Source organism: Oryctolagus cuniculus, chromosome 4 (genome assembly GCF_964237555.1).
Source record: "Oryctolagus cuniculus chromosome 4, mOryCun1.1, whole genome shotgun sequence".
In the NCBI taxonomy this organism is placed as follows: domain Eukaryota; kingdom Metazoa; phylum Chordata; class Mammalia; order Lagomorpha; family Leporidae; genus Oryctolagus; species Oryctolagus cuniculus.
The window spans coordinates 39,264,452-39,289,861 of NC_091435.1; the positions used below are offsets into that span (position 1 = coordinate 39,264,452).

The 25,410-nt window shown below is 36.8% G+C and overlaps 1 protein-coding gene across 1 annotated transcript in view; it reads right to left on the bottom strand.

Annotated features, from left to right (window-relative positions):
• GBE1 (1,4-alpha-glucan branching enzyme 1) overlaps positions 1-25,410 on the bottom strand; it is a 300,636-nt gene that overhangs the window by 210,579 nt on the left and 64,647 nt on the right. The window lies entirely within an intron of this gene.

Below are 25,410 nucleotides of genomic sequence, written 5' to 3' on the forward strand. Positions count from 1 at the left end.
TCGAAGATGAAAAGTAACCCAGCCAAAGTCTCAGCACATCTAAGTGGAAAGCCAGCACTGAAATTACGTCATTCTGACTCCTACTTCAATGTGTGTGTATATTTATCCTCTATGACATATATGAAACAATCTAGATCTAGCCTAGCATTGATCTACATTAGAAATGCAAATAAATGTATTTCAGTCAGCTCAGGCTATTCTAACAAATGCCAGAGCCTTGTCACTTCAACCATAAACATTTGTTTCTCACAGTTCTTGAGCCTGGAAATTTGAGATCAGGGTACCCGCATGATAGAGCTCATGGAGAGGGGTCTCTTCCTGGCTTGCATAAGGCTGTCTTCATGTTGTATCTTCACATGCTTGCTCTGGCAAGAGTTCTAATTCCATTCCTGAAGGTGCTCAACTATTATAACAATAATCTCTCAAAGCCCTTGATATACTATGATGTTAGGTATTAGGGCTTCAACACATGAATTTTGGGGAGATACACTCAGTTCACATAGGCTCTTTATTAGATTTTATGTTTTAAAACTATCTATTACAGCTATTCTTTCAAAATTTTATTATTGAATAAACAATTTCGCAATTGCATTTGATTTCATTCATAGAAAAGCTTAACAATTCATGTTTATTATCCTTGAAAATGTTGGGCAGGTCCATAGCAGATACACTGGAGAAAGAATTATTACATAAGTATGATAAAACCAAACGCCACTTGGACTGCACTGAGACAAGTAATCATTTCCAGCCAAGTAATGCAGGCTGCATCCTGAATATGCAACCTACAGCGTGAACAAGCGTTTTGTTAGTGCTTAGTATGAGACACAGAGAAAAAGAGAAAGACACTCACACGGAGAATGAGGGAGAAAGGAAGGGGTGGGGGGAGAGAGAGAAGAATCTCAAAAGACATACATTCATTTGCTCCCTTTGCAGCAGAAGCATGTTTCCTATTTCACAGAAAACTGGAGCTCTTGGAAAGTAATTCTCTCTACTTTCTGTTTTCAAAGCTACAAACCGATTCATGCAGCCACTGTTGCCTCCTCTCCTTTAGTCTTGAGGAAGGGGAGTTTTTCTCTGTCCTAGGCTAATTCCTTGATTCTGTTCTATGCTTTCCTCTTTTATTCAATTGTTTTCTGATGTTTCCAAAAATTTCGTCTCCAGGTTTTTTCTTATCAGCATGAAAATATGAAGTTATGTATTTGCTGAAATGAAATCATGAAAAATGAACAAAACCTCTCCTTTGATCCAAATTGCCCTTTTTATCCAGCAATTGGGAACACAATTTCTTGACCATTATCTCCATTTCCTTAAAATTGCATATATTCAGCCTCTAAAATGTGTCTGAAATACTGTGGCAAAAGTCACCAGTAACCTCCAAATTCCCAATCCATACTTGCTCTTTTTAAACTTACTTTAATGAATTTTCAGTGAAGCTACTGGTCACTCTTCCTTGGACTTCACTGACACCCATCTCAGTTGGTTCTCTTAAATCACAACAGTGAAGATGGAGATGAAAAAGAGGGAATGTGTTAAAGCTATTTCAGAGTTAAAATTGATATGAAGCCATGTTTGGTTATTAGGGGTGGCAGAAAGAGGTAATTTTTCACTTGGGTAATTCCTTAAATAGAATGGAGAAAATTGAAAGAATGTGGAGGAGCTCATGATCAGCTATTGCTGCAGAAACAGCAAGTAAAGGAAGGAACTTATATCGAGGGAAAATTCACTGAGGAATGCAGGCACACAAGACTTTTATTTCCTACCACCATTTTGTTTCTTAATGCAAAGGAAGCTTATGCATATTCTGTGTAGAACAAAACAGAAATATACAGAAAAATGTTCAAAATATTCTGAAGCACTCAAGTGCAATCCCCTTTACATTATTAATATCTTAGTATAAAATCATCTTCTGCCTATTTAAAATGAGTATCAATGTGTGTGGAAAAAAGGAAACAGCAGAGGGAGAGGCTGACAGGAGGAGGAGGTAAACAGAGGAATTTATAATATTATGGAAGCAAAAGAAGAAAAGAGATTCAATGGATTCCTGGGGTCTATGTTGTGGTGTAGCAGGTTGAGCTGCCGCCTGCATTGCTGGCATCCCATATGGGCACCAGTTTGAGTCCTGGGTGTTCCACTTCCAATCCAGCTCAGTGCTATGGCCTGGGAAAGCAGTATAGGGTAGCCCAAGTCCTTGGGCCCATGTACCCATGTGGGAGATCCAAAAAAAGCTCGTTGCTTCTGGCTTAGGATCAGCCCAGCCTTAGCCGTTGTGGCTATTTGGGGAATGGAGCAGCGGATGGAGGATTCTCTCTCTCTCTCTCTCTCTCTGTCTCTACTTCTCTGCAATTCTGTCTTTCAAATAAATAAATAAATCTTTAAAAAATGGATTCCTGATATGACTTTCCTCTAAGATCTTTGGAAAGCACATGGATAAAATAAATATAGAGATCTTTTGATGAAGTGGTTTGGAAGTTGAAATTTTTGCTTTCTGCTAGCTTCTATTTCCTCTGAGAAATCAGGGTAACAATTTAATATGCTAAAGGAGGAAAAGGTAATGAAATAAAGGATTCTTAGGAGAGTGGTGAGGTTGAGATAGCTACTATAAAGAATGTAAGAAAGAGCAGACCCGAGGATACACCACAAATCTGCAGAAGCAGCAGTTCACCTTGTTCTCTGATCTTCCTCAGAACACCAAAAAGCTTTGCAAGAACAGAGAAATTAGATAATTTGATGTATTCAACTTTGCAGATTTGCAGGGTCAAGGTAGTTAGAAGGTCAAGGTTCAAAAGAGATGAAATGTTAAAAAAAAAAGAGAGCAATGGGTCTAGAGTAACAGCAGAGGGAAACAGTCATGTCACAGAATGAGATCCAGAGGTCTCACTCAGTCTGGAGTAACTGGCACAGTGGAGTTGAGAAGAAAACGCTACCCCAGCAATCTTTACACCTTTCACATAATAAAGTTGGATAATGCGGTCCAATAATTCTCCCCTATCACTGACCTCCTACCAAAAACTCTCAGTTGCTACACTATCACCTTCCCTAAGCATACAAAGACACCCTAAAAAGCAGAGCCACTCTAAAAGTTCCATAGATGACTGAGAAACAACTGCTTATTAAATGTATACACTGAGCTTGGAGACAGTATATACACAGCATTTCTGTGGCTAGGGTTGATGTGTGCACAAAGTCAGTCATTAATATCTTTCTGAACTCCCTACAAATTGACAAAATCTGTATGTAATGCAGTACTATGAATTCCCCCACAAAAAGATGAAATTTACCTACCAGAGTGCACATTACATTTGTCTGTACTGATCTGCTTGCTTTTCCTTTCTTTACCTATAAGCTATATGAAGATAAGAATCGGGTTTTATCCATCTTTATGCCTAAAAATGTAGTTTAGAACCTTTTATAAAATAAGCATTCAACAAACATTTACTGAAAAAAATAAATGTACAAATGTTAGAGTATTCAAGATCATATTAATATATCAACTAGAAATTTAACAGAATTAACCAAAAAAATTTTTAGCCTTATAAGTAAACTTAAATAGTACTGTTTTACAAAGAGCAAATTAAACATTAAGATTATAAAAAGTATCTCCATATTCAGCAAGTAATTTACATCATTTTAAAAAATACAAGTATCTAGGTAGTTCCTTCTAATTAATATTTCCACAAAACATGGATCACTAACCTAATGATGGAGAAAAAGATTAAAAAACAAACACAATAATTTCAACAAAAATAGAGTAGGCATTATGGCGCAGCAGGTTAAGCTGCTGCTTGGGATAATTGTATCCTACATCACAGTGCCAATTTGAGTCCTGGCTACTCTGCTTCCAATCGTGCTTCCTGCTAATGCAGCAGGAGAGACAATGGAAGATGGCCCAAGGACTGGGGCCCCTGCTACCCGTAAGGGAGATCTGAATGGAGCTCAGTGCCTGGTTTCAGTATGGCCCAGCCCTGGCTGTTGCTGGCATTTGGAGAGTGAATCAGTTGATGTAAGATCCTTCCCTCTCTGCCTTCCAATAAATAAATAAATAAATCTTTAAAAGAAAAAAATTAATAACATTGAAACTATGAATAACAAAGGATCTTCCTTCTCTTTTTTAAGAGTTTAAGCTTCCTGGAGCTACTTAACATAGTAACAGTCCATAATAGTCATTTGTTTACCTGTTGCATAGTAACTTGCAAACCAAGTCTAGTTATTTTGCTAAAAGAAAATTGTCTTTCCACAGTCTCCAATAAAAATGGGCAGAACTGGCAGCAGCAATATTGCAACTAGAACCTTCACAGACTGAACTTAGACTGACCCAGGAGTGGCTATACAGTTACTCCAGTATGTTAAATGACACACCTCAGATGATGTTCCAGCAGCCATCCTTAACATATGATACACATAAAGACATTATTTTCCAAGGTGTTTTGCGGGGGGGGGGGGGGGGGGCTCCAATAAAAAAGGAAACAATGTTGCTAAGCCTTCACAAGGCCGCTAAGCCTTTGCTCGAGTTTGCCGCACTTCCGCATCCCAGTGACTCAGCGTTTCCAACAATCCAAGATGGCTCCCAGGGGAGGTACTTAGCCTGACAGGAGACTTCTGTATTCGTGAACAGTATGTGTCCTCAGGTGTGATAGGCCCTTGAGGGCGTGCCCGGCTTGAGAGTCCTGCCTTACCTTTCAGTTGGTTGGCTCGGTTCCCTTGTGCCCTGGACAGCCCCCTTTCTGTGTCTATAAAAGCTCTTCCCCTCCCAATAAAGTCGAGAACCCAGCTGCACCCTGGGCACTGACTGATCTCCTGGCTCTGGTGTGGTTCCTTTGCCGCCGACACTCATCATCCCGCTCAGCCCCTGAGCTCATCCCAGGCTGACCCTGAGGAGCTCTATTGGAACTGCTGCCCCGTAGTGAGCAGCAGTGTTTGAAAAAAGAATTTTCTCCTATCTTCTGTAGTTATCATGTTCTGTCTCTTTCTTTTGCCCAGTTCTGCCCTTTCTACCCTAACTCCATAAATTCTCTTTCTGAACAGAGAGATTGATTTGGGCCCTTACATGACCTTTCTCTTTCTCTTACAGGTCTGTGATTATATTAGGAATTATAATAAATGTTCTCTTTCTCAGGGAAATTTGGTGCTTCTATGATAGTAATAATGTACATATGAGTGGGAGAACCTACTATCTGATAATATATTATGATATATTATGATGTTCTAATAAAATTAATATAATGGTTAGTATTTTAAGACATATCTTAATTTTCTACTTAATATCCTGAACTCCAAAAATATTACATATAGTATATACAAATATATACAAAATCATTTTATGCATAAACTGTATGTACCCCAATGTTATCACCACTGAAAAATGAATCTTCAAAATGTTCAACAGGCTGTTAACCTAAAGATTCACAAATTCCTAATTATCTGTATCTATCTAAAGCCACGCTGAAACTAAAACAGACCTTTTATGTGTTTTCTACATTTAGAACACATATGGGTCATAATTCATTAGGCTACATTCCTTCTTTTCTGAAATATAAAATCCAAGAAAATTGAATCATTTCTAAATGAACCAATGTGTTTATTAGATCTGTGGGGTGTAAGAAAACTTCAATTGCTACTCTATGTCATGCAGATATAGGCATAAACTCTCAGGTTAAACTTCTCTCTTTGTAGTACAAGTTTCAATTTGGATTTTAAAGAGCTCGAGGCCATCAATTTTCACATCTTTCCCCACTCCCATTTCAGAAATCAGAGAACACATTTCAGGAAAATATTGGCAAGTGATGAGAAGCCTTAACATGTTCACGAATAAATCTATCATTGAGGTAATTCTTCAAAATAAAGGGCATTTAAATCACCTACTAGTAACATGTTTTCTGGCTTCTAATTTAATAGCCATTTATTTAACATAAAGCAAAGAGGATAGTTACGCTTCTTTTTTTATCAGCAAAGATTTTAATGAAGTCTTATCAACATTCTGAAAAGTGCAGAGATTTTCAGTGTGTATATACAGCTTGATGCATTTTCTTTAACTTTTATTTAATAAATATAAATTTCAAAAGTACCAGTGGAAAGAAGGAGCCATCAAAGAAGGAGTTATGTTCTCTTAATTATTCCACTGGTCAGATTCAAAAACTCTTAAATTTAAATCAAAAGCACTGAAATGTGTCACTTTTAACCTCCTCCTAACACAGCTTGCAAAGCCCTACCTTCTTGACTCATTCACCATTCCCCATCCCTGACCTGTAGCCCACTCTACCACTTTTTGGACAAACTAAGCTTCCCTCAGCATCTCTTGACCATTGGCTATCTGTCCACCTCATAAACTTAATTTAATACTTCAGACACAGAGGGATATCTGCTTTTTCTGTGCCCATTCCTGGCCTCTACTTAGAACAATGAGATCTGTACACTTTTAGGGATGCTGTCCTACCCATGTGGATTCAGGCTCTCTGACACTAGGTAGATACTCAAAACTAACCGAGTTGATAACCTACATCCCTTCAGTCCTACCCTTGTTTGTACATATTTCTCTTTCAAATCCCTCTTAAGACTCCCAAAGAAAAGAATAAACTATATCTCAGATGTACCATTATCAATCAAATGAGACAGCAACATCTAAATACAGAAACAGCAACCCAAAAGTAATAAGATATATATCCTTCCAGCTCAGGTACTGGATCAAGCAAACAGCAGAAAATCAATAGATTTGCACTAAATAAATGTGCACTAAATAAAATGTTCACTAAATAAAAAATTATAAGAATTACTCTGCCCTTTGTAGTTGCATGTGATATGCATGTTTAAAACTATAATAGTGTTTCCAACATTAAATATGGACTAAATGTTTTATACCCAACATATCTTGCATCTTTAATTCTTATCCTAACCAAATGATTATTCCAACCCATCCCATAGCAGTAGCATAACCTTGAAACACAATAGTAAATGATGGCAATTTTGGTTTTTTTAAAAAAGGTAAATCATTCATCACTTTCTTTATTCTCTTGCCTTTCTATGCTAGATATTACAACCATTAACTGCAAGCATGATTAAGTCCTTCCAGCACAACCTAATAGACCACCTGCCCAAAACCTGTTCTTGTCCCCTGAGATAGTGTCGCTCCCCCTCTTTGTGGAGGAACGAAACAGGACCCTGGCTAGGTTTCCTATCCGAGTCACGGCACCATTATGTCGCTCCCCCTCTTCACGGAGGAACGACACAGGACCCTGCGCTGTTCTTTTGTCTGCTCGGCCCTTCCCGGGTTTGCTGCTGGTTCTTCCCGGGTTGGCTACCGACCCTTCCACCTCCGTGGAAGGACGGTTCCCCCTGCCACTTTCCCCACTTCCGCGGGGGAGCGGCACACCGCCGGCCGGCTCTCTCGGGGGCTGCACAGGTGTTCCTTCAGATAGATGTTCCTGGTGCATGTTGTCTCTCTCCTCCTTTATAGTCCTCTTCCACCAATCCCAACTCTGCTACCCACACGCCGAGTACGCTGCTCTCCTCCAATCAGGAGCAGGTCCTGCTGTTTATTGGTTGAACTGGAGGCAGCTGTGTAGAAGCTGTTTCCTCCTCTCCCAGCGCCATATTGTGGGAGAGCAGATGCATAGAATAAGTCTTAATTCCAGTAACAGTCTAGTCCGAGTTGCTCCCCACAAGATAGCACACTCAAAAATCAACTAGTTTCCCTTTAATACCAACCTCTGTGTATGCAGGCACAAGCAGGCACACACACACACACGCATAAACACGCATACATGTATTTGTTTTTGTTTGTAGCAATCCAAAACTTTAGGTGTTGCACATGCTTATCTGTTTGAAAATAAATAAGTACATACTAAACATTATATCCTGCAATTTCATTGCTACCATTCCCTCACCTACCATTCATCACCAGGTCACTCAATATAGAAATAAAAATTCCTAAGTATACTTCAATATTAAACTACAAAACTATCTTGAAAGTGAACTTCACACATTAAGAACAATCCAGTAAAACTGTGTGTGATAGGTATGGGCAAAATGTGCATATAAAAAATATTATCCAAGATTAAAAACAAATATTATCTTAGTGAGAGAAATCCCCATTCTTCCAATACTATGAAACTAAAAGTGAAAGGAAATTCAGAATATATGCAAATTATTTTTCAAATCAGACTACTTTTTTGAATTTCCCTGTTTCACAACTCAAAATTAAAGAACATAACACATTATAGAATGTATATAACCAATGCATTATACATATATCATATAATACACATATTGGCACACACACAAAATCAACACTGATGTAGAATATAAAATTAGCAAGAAACATAAATCAGCTTCTTCAGTGAGGAATGGTAGCTGGATCCACACAAATCAGATTTATTACACAAGTTTCATATAAGTCAAGGGCACAAAACTGGGATGTTATTGATAAGCAGTGTCTTAATAGAATGAATGGGTGTAGAACACTTGTAGCTAAAATTCTCAATTACTATTTACTATATATTTGGCCTTTTGAATTTGGGTTTCCTTGTTAGCAAAATATAGAAAGCAATTTTTTATTAAGGAATACTTCCGCTGTGAATGAGGACTTTGGGATTACAGAGAATGGGCATATGGACCTCACTCTCTTTAAAGGTCATGGTCCTCAGAACAGAGTGAAAATGTGTTCTATACAGTCCCCATTCGACCAAAGGTTAGCAGGTTAGAAAGTGTGAGTTCCTTAACAGAAGCCTCAATTTGCTCTTCCAGAAAAAGAGGAAAATAATATGATATACCTCACTGGACTACTGGGAAGATTTAGTGAAGCAATCTGTATCAAGCACTTACTGCATAGTTAGGTGATCACTTCCATTCATTTATTTATTTATTTGACAGGCAGAGTTAGACAGTGAGAGAGAGAGAGACAGAGAGAAAGGTCTTCCTTCCAATGGTTCACACCCCAAATGGCCGCTACGAGTGGCACAGCGGAGCTGGGTACTTCCTCCTGGTCTCCCATGCAGGTACAGGGCCCAAGCACTCGGGCCACCCTCTACTGCCCTCCTGGGCCACAGCAGAGAGCTGGACTGGAAGAGGAGCAACCGGGACAGAATCCGGTGCCCCAACCAGGACAGAATCCGGTGCCCCAACCTAGAACCCGGGGTGCCGGCATCTCAGGAGGAGGATTAGCCAAGTGAGCCGCGGGACCGGCCAATCACTTCCTTTTATATAGCTATAAAATAATAGTGTTATATCAACTCTTCCTCAGAAATTCTCTCCTCTTTCTGTGCCATGAAAGGACACCATTCTTATCTTCCTAATGCTGCTTCTACTTCCTTTACTTCATTACCACTTCTTAGTCCTACATCCCTAAATGGAAGTTGTTCCTTCTATCTTCAACACTCCATTGATACTCTTCTAGTGACTTTTCAGCAAAATACAGAGACATTTCTTGAAAGGATTGGAACAAACTATCTTGAAGCCACTTAGGAGAGGACTTTGCCACTTTTATTTTTTTGTCCATTTATTCCCCATAAACTTTGGCACGCCTTCAGATTGGGACATTAGCACTAATGAGCCTAGCAAGAGGAACAGCAACTTCAAAAGATGATCCAGCGGTTTTTGGTTGGGTGGTCAAGATGCCAATTAGGATGCTCACACACCACATCAGAGAGCCTAGGTTTGTGTCCCTGGCTCTAGACCCAAATTCCACCTTCCTGTTGATGCAGAACTCAGAAAGAAACAGTGACTGCTCAGGTAGCTGTATTCCTGCCACTCACACTGAAGATCTGGATTGAGTTCTCAGCTCCTATCTTTATCCTCTGAACATTCAGGGCATCAGGGGAGAGAATGAAGCAGATGAGGGGGTTGGGGGAGGGACACTCGCATGCATTCTCTCTCTCTCTCGCTCTCTCTCTATTCCCCACTCTGCCGTGTGTGTGTGTGTGTGTGTGTGTGAAAAAAAGTTGACACTTAAGAGAATGGTTTAACAAACCCAATAATAATGTTGATTTAAATATTGGAAAATACCAAACAAAGGCAAAAATGATTTAGTGGAAAAAAACATTCACTGGAAATACACCAGATATTAGCCTCACCCTAAAAGCTCTGCAATATAAAATTTCATTTGATCTTTCTTGCTATACAGCACCGTGCTCTTACAGCTCTTACAGGCTGATGACGAAGGTGTGAAACAAAATAAAGTTCAGATGAGGATAACCCATCTGCTTGCAACAACAATGAATTCCAATTTTCTGTATGCCTAACATGACCATGCTCGCTTACTAAGCCTCTGAGAGTGAATGAGTCTCAGTCTTTATTAAGAAAAGATTAACAACTCCATAACGCTGCAATTACCTTCTGGGTAATGACGGTATATTTACCAGAGATTTTAGTTTGATTCCTCGCACTGTCGAGAAGAGAAAAAGGCAAACAAATACAGACATTTTCTAAAGAAGCTTTTCCTTTCAGAATGAAAGGAAAGGTACGGTGAATAGACTCAGATTATGATAGAATTTATTTTGATTTAATATGCATAATAAATCTGAGATACTTTTGTGCTAGTCAACATGAAGTAGCCATTAAAAAAATAAGATAGTATTAATTCCTGAGTTGGATAAAGCACCTAAGGCAATAATACCACTCATATGAGTATTTCTCAGAAAGTAAACCAGTAACAGATACATACTCTCCTCTGATTCAATAACCCTTAGAGAAAAGAATCCATGATGAATTCATTGACATGAGCCACAAGCCCAAACAGAGATTGGAGCTGCAGCAATGGGTACCAATCATACCACCCATCTCTAGTCCTCTGGTTTTTCTCAGTTGAGAGAACTGGCATGATCTCTGGAGCCCACACATCAGCTTCTATTCAGAACAAAGGAGTCCAAAGGAGAGATACAGACCCAGAGGTAAGGGCAGGATGGTCAGAAATGGTAAATGGCTACACTTTTTTCTGTACTCACCATACTTCTTTTTAGTACCTCAAGTCAAGAGTATGCAATTAGATAAGACCTCAGAGTCAGTTAAGAGCACTCTACTTTCCTCCAAGTAACTTAAAACTGATTCTGTAAGATGAGTTGGCAATGTGGCCAATGCATGTGCACAATATATAGTTTGTGTTTGCTTTTCTGATTTAATAAACTTCATTCAGATATGTATTATAAACAAGAAACCAAACCATCAAGTGACAACATTAAAATACTAGAAAATATAAGTTGAGTTAATGAGGTGTTAGGGGAGTTGAGGAGGCAGGGCCTCTTTTTTGTTCTGTTTTTAGTTTGGTTTGATAGGTTCAATTACTTCCTCTACCAGGAAAAAAGTAAGCCATGTTTTGATTCACTATTCTGAGTTATGAAACTCTTTCAGAAACTTTCTTTATATGTTAACTGTAATAGTTCAATTAAAATGTACCTTTTAGGGCCTAAACTTTATAAAGAATTCCTATTAAAGCTGAACCTTGAATACAAGTTAAATACAAACTAACTATAAATTTAATTTAAGATTTTAAACCCGTTTCTAACTTAAAGAATGGTTAAAGCAATCTACTTTTAATTAAATATATCTATGGCGACTTGATTCCAAATCTTAAGGTTTTGCAACCCAATTTTTTATGATAAGAATATTGCTAAAACTCATTTGCATTGAATGACAATCTTCCATTCCTCTCGGCTCTCTGAATCCATTATCTCTCTCATGGGAATGAATGCTTTGCCATGACTGATGATGAATAAGATATATAGGACAAATGATGCACTTTTTCATTTAAAAGACTAAAAAGGAAATTCACTTTAGTCTCCTTTCTGCCTAGTTTCATTAAAATCTAAATACAGCTACTCTAAAAGATTTTTTCTAGCTCAGTTCAGTTTGACAAAAAATGTCTCATGTATCATTTAAATCAATTACAGATTCTCTGGAAATATACCTCAAAAGTTTCAATGCAACATTTATGGCTTAAAAACACATAAAATATCATCAAAATTAATAAGCAATACAAAAATTCTCTCAAAAAACAATCCTGAAAGAGTATATTATTTATAATTATTATCAAATATGATTCTGAGTTGCTTTGACTTTAGAATTTACTTAGAAAAATATCTTCTTATAATTTATCTTCTAACATATCTTAATAAAATAGTCTCTTTCATAATGTAGTTTTTATCTCAAAGACTATATAACAATGACCACTTATACTTAAACATCAAAATTCCATTGCATTATTAGATAAGCTTAAGCAATGACTCTTAGAAAAACATCATCAATTCTCCTTGTTAGTTGAGAATATTATTTTCATTGCTCAATTTCTAAGACTTAACACAATATCTGGCACATATTAGATATTCAATAAATATTGCTACCTAAGGGAAACAGAGCAGGGAGTAATGAAAGAGAAGCTATTGAACTTAAATTCTATATCTTTAAAATGTTCTCCTAACTTCAAAAACCTTAACATATTTTTAAACAAACCTAATTTAAATACAGATGGATACACACACACACACACCACCACCACCACCACTACCAACAACACCAACACCAACACCACATACCTGTAAAACTATATTTAGTGAATTAGACTCTAATTAAAACACTTTTGGGGAGAAACTACAACTTTAACAGAGTACAGATTGTATTTAAGATGGTATTCTGTAACTCCAGGAAGAAAAAATTTTGATATATGGAGTGCTGATGTTCTAGTAATCATATCTAATATATATATATACATATATATATAAATTGCTTTATAGTATTTTAGAAGCCTCTGATAGACTGCCACAAAATAAATTGCTTGACTGATGTTGATTAAAAAATAAAGTAACACCATCTTTTCCCTAAGAATCTTAAATCTGAAAATTCTTTCTGTAAATCAAACTCTTTCAGTTCTTAATGTTAGTTACTGTGCTTGCTGAGGATTAAGAAGATCAAAGAAATATCTAAAAGGAAGGAAAGGAGGGAGGGGGGCAGGGAAGGAAGGAAGTCAAGGAAGAATCAATGCACCAAACATCTACTCTCCATCTTTAAATAGAAATGTATAAAATACATAGATGGGACTATTTAAAGATAGGAAAGATCACTTGGAAAAAAATAAAGTCTGAAATGAATCATGTTAAGGGAAACCTGGGTATTATACTGGCTATTCCTCATTTCTCCACACAATCAAACACCTTAAGATCCTGCAGAGTTTCTTAGACTATCTTGGGACCCCAAAAGTTGTCACAAATTCATTTAATATGGTTGCTGCCCCAGCTTCCATGTTTAGACTTGACATAAGTTATCTGAAACCTAGTCAAATCCTCTCATATTTGGCCTAAATAAAACTTCCTCTCCTCTTGTGTCCATCTTCCAAAAAGCCCACCTTCTCACAGAAGGGAGATTATTACAAACTCTAAGACCCAGCCTTGCTCTAGACTGGAAGGGTGAGTGAGGGAACAGGACTTTCACTGGTGCCTCCCACTGAATCAACTCAACAGAAGCAGAGGCTTGAGAAATGTGGTGAGGAACAGAACAAAGAAAGGTAGGTAAAAGGCTCTTACAGAAAATAAGCAAATGACCAGCACAGCGAAAATACTTGCATTTCGCAAGAACATCAATAACCAAGGCCATCCAAGAAAACTGAAATCATAGGTTTACAAAAAAACATTTATGTGAATTTTCATAGCAGCATTAATTACAACAGACAAAAATTAGAAACAATCCAAATATCTATCCATTAAAATGTGGTATATAGTATGTGCAAGGTCGAATATTATTCAGCTACTTAAAAAAAGTATCATCACACGCTATAAAATGGATAAGCTGAGGCCAGCACTGCAGTGTAGCAAGTAAAGCTAAAGCCTGCGACACCTGAACCAGCACCTGGGTGCTCCTTTACCAGATGCTCCGCTTCCTATCCAGCTTCCTCTTAATGGCCTTGGAAAGCAGGAGAAGATGGCCAACTCAGCTGAAGCTTCTGATTCCTGGCTTAAAAGCCTGGCCCAGCTTTGGCTGTTCCAGCCATCTGCAGAGTGAACCAGAGGATGGAAGATCTCCCTATCTTTCTGTAACCCTTAAAAATAAATAAATAAGTAAATCTAAAAGAAAAAAAAAAGATGAACCTTGAAAATAAGAAGCTAAGGGAAAAAATCCAAACACCAAGTGATGCATGTTGTATTCTGTCTACATGAAATCCTTAATAGCCTAATCTACAGCCATGGAAAATAGGTTATTGACTGCCAGATGAGGAAGGGAGAAGGAATTAGTAATAACTGATGGTATTTAGGTTTTTTGGGGGGAAGGGGAGATGGTAATAGAAACATTTTGAAACTTATGAGTAGTGGGAAGGTAGTTAAGTATATAAAAATAATTGGAGGGGCCAGAGCTGTGGTGCAGCAGATAAAGCTGCTGCCTGAAGTACCGGCCAGTTCGAGACCCAGATGCTCTACTTCTGATTCAGCTCTCTGCTGTGTCCTGGGAAAGCAGTAGAAGTTGGCCCAAGTCCTTAGGCCCCTGTACCCACGTGGGAGACCCAGAGGAAGTTCCTGGCTCCTGGCTTTGGATCGGTGCAACCCCAGCCATTGTGGCTAATTGGGAAGTGAATCAGCAGATGGAAGACCTCTCTCTCTCTCTCTCTCTCTCTCTTAAAAAAATGGAATATGATCATTAAAGTGAAGGGATTTGTGTAATGTAAAAATATCTCAACTTTTAAAATGATAAAATAAATAATAAACAAGCATATAATAGGTCCTCAAGATTTGAGTTGAAACTTGTGTCTTCAAAGTTGTTGGCTGGTGATTTTTTGCAAAAAAGTATCAACATTGAAGTTCATTCATTCTTTGTGGGAAAACGTGATATTATTTTCAGGGTCCTAATTGCTAAACAACACATTGGAGATATTTGTCACTGATTTACAAACAACTAAGATGGCTGAGTCGTATTTTCAGAAATCAATCAAAGCAGGTGGGGCTCCAGAAGTCAAAACTAAAATTAATGCTTTCATGGTTTCACAGAAGGAACTGCCAAGCTACAAAGCAGTAAAAGTGTCTTTCTTTCCCCAGACTGATAAGGTTCAAAAGTAACTCCAAATTTTTATAATAATAGTTGGACATGAATTTAAAATGTAATGAATACAAAGCTAGTAAAAGGGAAATGAGAAAAAGGATTTGAGATGAGAAGAGAGCTACAGATCCAATGCTTGATTATAACACACAACAAGGCTTCAAGATTTATCAGTAAACCTCAATTGACCTGCCTGAGACAACTGCCTGGATGGGCAAAACAATGTTGTATACCTTTGACAGATTTGCCACATTTCTGAAAACCTCTTCACAATGAAAAATGATGATCAGATATGCTATCTGTGGAATAAGAAATAAAATATCAACAAATTAAATTGGAGTTGCTTTAAACGTCTATCATAAGTGACAGCTTCTTAGAATAATGCAATTTGAACTTAAAATGAAGAGTTTCATGTGATCAAGACATGGAAAATGTTGATATATGTTGTAATGTGCTACACTTGAGGCTAAATATAACTTATAAAATACAGCATCACTTCTCTAATAAGATATCTAACTTGGTAAGAGAATAGTACAAATAGCATACCTTTGTATAAACAAGTACTAAGCTTAATAAAGTCATCTCAATGGATAAAATTATTAAAATTTCAAAAGATAACTGTTAAATGATAAACAAATTAATTTTATAGAAATTAACTACAACTAAAATCAGCAAGACTGAAACCAAATAAGCCTTGTTTTTACTATACCACATAAAATTTTAACAGGATATTTATGAAGGGGCAATCTGAGGTTAGAAAATTACTATTTATATCACACAGTTCAAAAATCTACCTTCTAGCATTATAGCCTCCAATAAAAATCTCCTAAAATCCAGAAGGTAAAAAAACTTCCCCTTAAAAATAATCCCATTAAGCATCAAAACTAATTTTTCTGATCCAGTAAACTGAAGCCCAAAGTTGGTATACATTTGAAAATATTGGTTATATGGAGAAAGTTAAAATACAAAAACACACACATACACAGAGTAAGTCCTTTGTTTTAACTTAAAACACAAATATAAATGCATATATTTGATTTGTCTTCTGATGTAAAACCAAAACTTTGTCTTTGAATTGGGGTCTTCTTTAAGATTTACTTATGTATCTTGAATGTCAGAGTTACACAGAGAGAGAAAGATACAACGAGAGAGGTCTTCTCTCTGCTGGTTTACTCCCCAGATGGCTACAATGGCCAGCACTGGGTCAGGCTAAAGCCAAGAGACAAGAGTTTCATGCAGTTGTCCCATGTGGGTGTGGGGGCCCACACATTTGGGCCCTCTTCCGCTGCTTTTCCCAGGCCATTAAGAAGGGATCTGATCAGAAGTGGAGTAGCTAGGACTAGACTTGGAGCCTATATGGGATGCCAGTATCACAGGTGATGGGGTTAACTGCAAGGCCACAGTGCCAGCATCCTGTAAGAATTTTTAATCATCATTCCTACATGAATCTGCACATACAATGCAACATTTATAACTTCCAAATACCTTTGAATTAAAATGTTGAAAAAGATAAAAGCTTCAAGGGAAATGATATCTATGTAAAATTAAGTGATGTTTATATCTTTTTACTCTGTTCACAAGCATAGTTAATTCAAAATATTTTTTCAAGCTTTTCTTTGTTAAGATTGTCCCAATACTCAGCTACTTCCTTTCCTGTCACACTCATAGTTCACCACTTTATATAATATCGAAAATGTTACAGAATCATAATGAAAAGAATTAACCTGCATGAGCTTAGAGGAAAATAACTGGCTCACAGGTTGGATATTGTGCCACAGTGGTTAGACCACCACTTGGGACACCCACATTCCAGATCAGAGTGCCAGTTCCAGTCCTGGCTACTCTGCTTCCATTCCAACTTCCTGGTAATACCTCTTGGGAGGCAACAGATGATAGCTCAAGTGAACCAACAGATGCGAGTCATCTCCCTATCTACTTCTGCCTTTCAAGTAGATGAAAAATAAACATTAAACAAAAAGCTGGCTGACAACAAGCACACAGTGTAACTGGTAGAAGCAGAACCGTATACGTGTATAGATGGTAGTCTACTCCCGGTGCTCAGCACTCTGTGGGAATCAGTCACTATGACTTATGGATGAAATCTTTCACACAGAAGTAAATTCAGTAAATCTACTAAACAGAGATCAGTTAAGTAAATCTTCATTGTACACCTACTCTAACGAAAGCAAACAACCCATCAATTAAAACACACAAAAAGAATGAAGGAATCAACTGCAGGTTAGAAGCCACCTATTTCCTAATGATTAACTTAGAGCCACAGAAACCATTTCTCAGCATGGGGACTGGTTTGGTTAACAGCCTTAACATGCCTTCTGCCTCAGTCCCTTTGTTTGCCATGCCTTTGCCACAACAGACAATATCAACAGTTCCAAAACCACCTCCAGAAACTTGATTTCTGGACACATCACAATCTCCAATAAGCCAAAGGGAAGGAAAGTCACATAACAGAAAAGCAGATGATCCACAGCGGGTTGAAAATGTAACCTTCATAAGTCAGGCATTTGAAGTTCCATTTGAATCCAGAGGTCAGTAGAAATGCTAAGAAACTTCAACAATTTAAATCAGGAGCACTATCATATCTAATCAACCTCTTCCCTACCTCTTACTTTCGAAAAAGACCATAAGTTATCCAGAATATTTAAAAAATCTAGAAAGTTTACACTTTATAATATAAAGGTATGCTATTTATACTTGTGTTCCTATATATATTATTCACATTTTTTCATGAGCCTCTATAAAAGAAGATTCTACTTCCATGCCTCACTGACATAAGGCTTGGCCATATTACTTGGTTAACAAAACAGAATTGCAAATCAGGTTTGCCACTTCTAATCTGAAGCATTCAGAATCATCACAGGTTTGCTCACTGCTTTTTGCATGCCCCACATAGGGGATGCTCAGTAATCCTGGATTGGGGAAAGGATTTGACACATGGGGCTGGGCCACAGCCGAGAACTGCATTTGACATAAGGCAGAAAGACTTTGTTGTAAGCCATAAAAATGTGGGAGCTGTTTGTAACCTGCCGTTCCATAGTGAAAGCTGACGGGTACAGCCTCCATAGATGAGCTGAAGGTCGGGAATAGAAAGGATGGGAGTTAATCACAGAACCGTGTCTTCCAACCACAAAGGACTTCCAAACCAATAAGGATCACTAATTTTCAGATGAGTGCTTCTCAGACTACCCAGTCCATCATGATAGACCAGTTACCTTTTGACAAAACTTCAAATCATAGAACAATATTCAACATCAGCCTTAAAAATTATTCAAAAATCTAAAGAAAAAACTTCCAACATTCACAATCTTTATATCATCTTTATTAAATTCAAAAAAAAAAATAAAATTACTTTGGCAAATCATTAACATTTCTAAATGTTTACTCGCAATTTCTGACAATTTCCTTGCAAATGAATTAGTTCACAAAATGGGATCCACAGAACACACTTCCAGTATCACTGTTTCAAAGCACATAGGATTAAGATAATAGGGCTTTCGTGACCTGAAAATTTCTTGGCAATAACATAACTGGAAAAAAATTATAGATAATTTTGGCTCAGAAAACTGGTAAAATTCACCATATCTTTTCCACATTAGAAAAAAAGTATGTTGTTACCTTTTTCTATATTCATAAAAGTTAAGGTTTTCTTCTTTTTTTCAGTATACCAATGGTAGACATTTATGTTATTTGAAAGCTGCCTGCTTCCAGATTTAGTGATTTTATTTTATTTTTTTTAAGATCATTTATTTAATTGAAAGGCAGAGATACAGAGAGGCAGAGGCAGAGAGAGAGAGAGAGAGAGAGATCTTCCGTTAGCTGGTTCATTCCCCAAATGGCTGCAATGGCCAGAACTAGGCTGATCTGAAGCTAGGAGCCAGGAGCTCCCTCCGGGTCTCCCAAGCAGCTACAGGGGCCCAAGGACTTGGTTCATCTTCCACTACTTTCCCAGGCCATAGTAGAGAGCTGGATTGGAAGTGGAGCAGCCTGGTCTCGAATCAGGGCCCAGGCCCATATGGGAGGCCGGCACTGCAGGTGGCAGCTTTACCTGCTACGCCACAGCACTGGCCCTGAGATTTAGTAATTTTAAATAAAATCTTTCAGTTACAGCAAATAGGAGTCCAATAATTTTATACTGACATATGCAGTTTACTTCATTTCTTATTATCTCGAAAGCAGCTATCTCTCTTCAGTTATTTAGCAACCTGCCATAAACAGGATTTAGTACCAAAAGTCCAAGTATATATTTCAAATCACTTTTAATATTTTAAAGAATGAATCTTTGCTAGATTGCCAGTGATTCACAGTTTTAGAAATTCATCTCAGATCTTTAAAGGAGTTTATGGTTTGCCCAGAAATACTTTCCAGGCAGTGCTATCCCAACCCAGATGAATGTCATTACATATACTCACTCCTCTGGATAACTGCAGCAGCTGCTGGCTGTTTAAAAACCTAGTTGTTTATAAATGACTGAAAGAAAAAGAAATGATTGTTTTGTTTTCTCTCAAATAAAGAAAAATATATGTGCTAGATTTAAAGTGAAGTAGTTTTCTATGAAGTTTTTAAAAATAGAGATGACAATAGCAAACTCTGCCTCAGTTTGAGTAAAACAAACTAAATTATTTTCCTTTTGTAATGCTTACTTGCCTCTAAAAATTAATAACATTTTTAAGATTTTTTTTTTATTTATTTAAAAGGTGGAGTTACAGAGGAAGAGGGAGAGACAAATAGAGAAAGGTCTTCCATCCACTGGTTCACTCCCCAAATGGCCATAACAGCCGCGTCAGGCCGAAGCCAGGAGCCAGGAACTTCTTCCAAGCCTCCCACTTGGGTGCAGGTGACCAAACATTTGGGCCACCTTCCACTATTTCCCAGGCACATTAGCAGGAAACTGGATTGAAAGTGTAGTAGCTAGGACTCAAACTGTTGCCCATATCTGATGCTGGCACCACAGATGGTGGCTTAACCCATTACACCACAACACAGGATCCAATAATTTTAATAAGAGAAAAAGATTTTGCAAATCAGAGTATGTTTTTTTCAATTTTGCCAATTAACATTTCTGTAGCACAAAATTAGGCATAAAATTGTTCATGTTCACAATCTGGTTAGTGCTCAGAGAAACCCAGGTAGAAGTTAAGATCAATATCCTATCTAACCTTTATCTAAACAAAGCCAGATGAAGAACTGTGTTTTAAAAATTCAATGCTTGGGGATAGGCGCTGTGGCACAGTGGGTTAAAGCCCTAGCCTGCAGTGCTAGCATCCCATATGGGTGCTGGTTGGAGTACTGGCTGCTCCACTTCCAATCCAGCTCCCTGCTAATGTGCCTAATAAAGCAGCGGAAGATGGCCCAGGGCCTTGAGCCCCTGCACACATGTGGGACACCTAGAAGCTCCTGGCTCCTAGCTTCAGATCAGCTCAGCTCCAGCCATTGTGGCCACTTGGGGAGTGAGCCAATGGATGGAAAACCTCTCTCTCTCTCTAACTCTGCCTTTCAAATAAATAAAATATATCATTAAAAAACAAAAACAAATTCAACTCTCTTGGCTAACTCTAATTCCCATCTTTTTTTTTTTTATTTTACGCACCAATTTCATGGCAATTTCTTTATTAAAGTCATTTATATTTGATTACTCAAAGCAAAACTGAGATGAGTTGGCAAAAAAATTAAAAATACACTACAACAAAATTTTACCAGCAGTATTATGAGGAAGCCCTGAGAAAAACAAATATTAGTGCAGTCAATTTCTAAACTGATTAGAAAAGGAAAAAGAAATCACAATAATAGGCTAATGTATTTTGATTACTGGTATAATTTTCTGTAATACAAAATTTAGCTACTGAATTTTAATTTCTTCTGAAAGTTTATCCCAAATAAATGGCTAATCACTTACTTAAGATATAATGAAAAAAATTTTCTGTTTCATGTAAAAAGAAGTAATAGGCATTCTGTCCATTAGAAGAAATAAGACTTTTGAGGCTAGATGTTTTTTGGTTTGTTTTATTTTATCTTCAGGGGTTAGAGTGAAAAAGTGGGTACAACAGCAAAATTGTTAAACTACAAACATATTTCCATGATCAAAATAAAAATCAATATTATCTGACCTTTAAAATCTCCATAAATAGGTAAAAAATCAATAGTTTCTTTGGGTGATAATTCAAGCATAGGTAGGGGCCTGCACTGTGGCATAGCAGGTAAAGCCACCGCCTGCAGTGCCAGCACCCCATATGGGTGCCAGTTCAAGACCCAGCTTCTCCACTTCTTCTCCGGTCCGGCTCTCTGCTGAGGCTTGGGAAAGCAGATGAAGATGGCCCAAGTCCTTGGGCTGATGCAACCACATGGGAGACCCGGAGGAAGCTCCAGGCTCCTGGCTTCTGATGGGGGCAGCTCTGGCCATTGTGGCCATTTGGGGGTTGGGCCAGCAGATGGAAGACCTCTTTTTCTCTGCCTCTCCTTCTCTCTCAGTGTAACTCTGACTTTCAAATAAATAAATAAATCTTTAAAAAATATTCAAGAAGGTTAAGCTTATTGTCATATTAGATGACAAAGCAACAAGTATAATTCCTAAAAATAATCAGTGTTGGGCTAAAGATTTACTCTAATAGTCAAGATTCAAAGTTAGGATGAATGAATACAACTTTGAAGGGCCTGGGTTCAATTCCTGGTGGCAGCTCCAAACTCCAGCTTCCTGCCAATGCAAACCCTGGATGGAAGTGATGGTGGCCCAAGTAGCTGGGTTCCTGCCACCCATGCAGGAAATCTGGATTAACACTGCTCCCAGCCTCAGCCTGGCCAAGCCCTAGACATTTTGGGCATTTGGGGAGTGATCCAGTGGATGGGTGCTCCCTGTCTGCTTTTCAAACAAATAATAATTTTTTAAAAATCTGTCTTATAGAGTTCAATTGAATCATAAAGTTGATTGCTATTTCAACTCATCAACTGGCAGATATGAGGTAAAATGAACATTCACTTTTAAAAACAGTTTAATATCACTAGCAAAATCACCTAGAACAATATTTTAATTAATCTTTATTTGAATCTTCAAATCAAAAATCCATTGCATTTTACTTAATGAACATGCCTTTTCTTTCCCTTTTAGTTTAGTACAAATTAAGATAATAGAAGATTTACAATAAAATTCTCTAACCCATTTTGATGCTAAGAAAAACCTTAATAAATAAAAATAACATTTTCTTGCTCAATTATTCTTAGAAAAAATGCATTTCATGTAAATAAGAGACAAATAAAATATAGAAATCTTTAGTTTTTTAAACAAACAGAAAAAATATGATTAGTTCAGTTATTTAGGGCTAGATTTTCAGGTAGTTTGTCATCATCACCAAATTTCCATGTTCTCTACAGCCATACTTATTTAATAACCATGTGTAACTTTTATTTATTCATTAAAGACTGGCTGGGGGTAGGGAGAGACATCAGAGAGATTTTCCATCCACTAGTTCACTATTCAAATGGCCCCACACTCAGGGTTGAGACAGGTTGAAGGCAGGTCCCAGGATCCCCACCCGAGTCTCCCTCATGAGGGGCAGAGGCCCAGGTACTTAGGACATCCTCTGTTGCCTTCCCAGACGCATTAGCAGGAAGCTGGATTGGAAGCAAAACAGCTGGGATCCAAACTGGCCCTCCAATAAGGGATGCCGACATTACAAGCAGCAGCCCAACCCGCAGCATTGCAACATCAATTCCTGTGCTATTTTAAAAAGTAAATCTTTGAAGTGCATCATCGACCCAAAATTATTGCTCCAAATTCTCACTTTTAAAGTTTATTTTTCTAAGTCAAATGTACTCAGCGGAAAAAAAAAAAAAAAAAAAAAAAAAAAAAAAGTTGAGATCCTGTCAAAGAAAAATAAAATCCTGAGACCCTTAAAGCTTTCAGGAGAAAGAAGATATCATTTCATCTAGATAAGAAAATAGATTCGACATTTAAATTTTTCCAACATATTGTCTGTTCTTAAGGATTTTCTATCATGATCCCATTTATCTTAATCTTCTGTCTCTCTCAAGTAAAAATAAAGGCTAAAGTTGATGCTCTTTATGCCCTAAGGCACTAAATAAATATCTGACTGAAAATCATTCATGGGATGCTATTTCAAAGATACGGAGAAACTTAAAATTAAGCAATTTCACAAAGGATGAGATTTCAAAAATCAACTTATATTTCAAAAAACAGTTAACAGAAGGCATTTTTACATTAAAATAAGGAAGGGGTAATTTTAATTTTCTACTTAGAAAATATTTTAACTGCTCTATTTTTAATATGTAAGCATTGAAAGCAAGTACAGTACTTAAAATTTTCAAATGTAATTCTCCTAACACACATGTGGTGCAACTTTAAATAAATCAGTAGTAGTCAACTTGATAGTTAAAAAACCTAGTTTCCAGATATATCATATCTTCCATTTTTATATTTAAAAAAGCTATTACATACATATGGGGAAGATGGGATCAAAGTATCAAATTTTAATTAAAGTTATTATCATAGTATTATACCTTTATATAAAATTGTAATTTGAATACTTTCAATGACTATCCTCAATCCTAAGAATAAAAACAGAAAGATTCAATTAAACAGAATGTCAAAATGCACCTTTATTATAGACTGAGATCTAAATGGTCTAGTAACAAAAAAAAAAAAAAAAAACTAGTAGTTAATGTAGCCATTAAGAGAAGATGGGGAAATAACTATGTCTGTATATAAGAAGACATTATTAACAGCAATAATTTAAGGGAGACATCTCCTATTCTCAAACTGTATTTCATAATTCTAACCAGGCCGAGCTAATCTGCATCTTCAGATCTCATGGTCTTTCCCATAACTGCCCGTGATGTTTTCTAATAAGTGTCCAGAAGTGCAAGCAACTGTCATAATCACTTTAAGTTCTCTGACCTGCAATTTACAATGCTGGATTCAGTAGCTACATATAACTATGAAGCACTCGAAATGAGGTTAGTACAAAAGAAAAAACAAATTTTGTATTTGATTAAATTTTTTAAATTTAATTTTTTAGAATATTATTTGATTTACTGACTAGAAAACTTTTAATTATATTTGGAAAAACCTGAGTATTTTAACCTATTTAAAAATAAAAACTTTATTAAATTTAAATATAGTTCAAGTATTTCCAACAAAAAATTACCATCTGAACAGAGACTTCCTATAACCAGATTTCAAAGACTTAGAACAAAACAATGAATCTACATCACTTAATTTTATATTGATTATATGCTAATATAGTATATATTGGGATAAATAAAATATATTATTAACATTAATTCAACCAATATTTCATTTTAATATTACTACTAAAATTTTGAATTACATCAGTGACTTGTATTTTATTTCTATTGAACAATGAACTATTGTAAGGTCAGGCTCCTTGAAGCATAATTTACATGCAATAAAATTCTCACTTTTTATGGGTACAGTTTTATAAATGTTGTGAACATATACTCAGGAATGAACACAATCAGGATGTAAAATATTTTCACCATCCCAGAATATTTCCTCTTGCCTCTTTGTAATCAGCCTTCAATTACTGCCCCAAACCCTGATAGCAATGATTAATTTTCTGTCCTTGTAGTTTTGCTGTACCCAGTGTCATACATGTAGACTTCTGAGACTGGTAAAATTAAATTTTAAACATTATACTCTTCCACTGTTTTAAAGGATTTTGATCATTATTTTGATTTTCTTTTCCTATGTAATGAAGAACATTTTACCAAGGCCTTCCACTTATTCCACATTCAAAACAGCTTTCTTCCTAGTCACTGTTAATAGTAATTTACCCTTCTAGGACAAAATTTGGCAGACTGTATTGTATTCATTTACATACAGCTCTTTCCTCCCACTATACTATAAGCTAAGGCCTAACTCCTTGAACTGTCATGATTTCCATTGTGATAACTCCATATGGTAGAGTTAACAGGTCAGATGATAAAACTGAAAAGGTATGTCCCACTGTCTTTTACAAAAAAGGAAATTAATAAAAAAACTGAGCGATAAAGGTTATTCTTTAGATAAAATATCTAATTTTAATGAAGACTCAAGAAAAGCGTATGAAAATTCAAGGATTAGGACACCAGTCAGCCAGGGGCAAGTGCTAGTGGAGCTTTAACTATACTAATATTTTTACCCACATTACTACTGATTTTGTCAGAACATGGTAGCAAAGTTGAATACATTTGGAGTAGCCTTCCTATTTTTCTCATAAACTCTATTGTTTTTGGTTTAAGATTTTTCAGAATATAAAGTTTTTCAGGAACACATATCATATTGTAGCACAAAACAGCTATTTTATATGAAGGTCAGGACTTAACAAAATCTAGGAAACTATCTCAAAGGTCTGATATTTCTTAGTAATCATCAATCTTCAG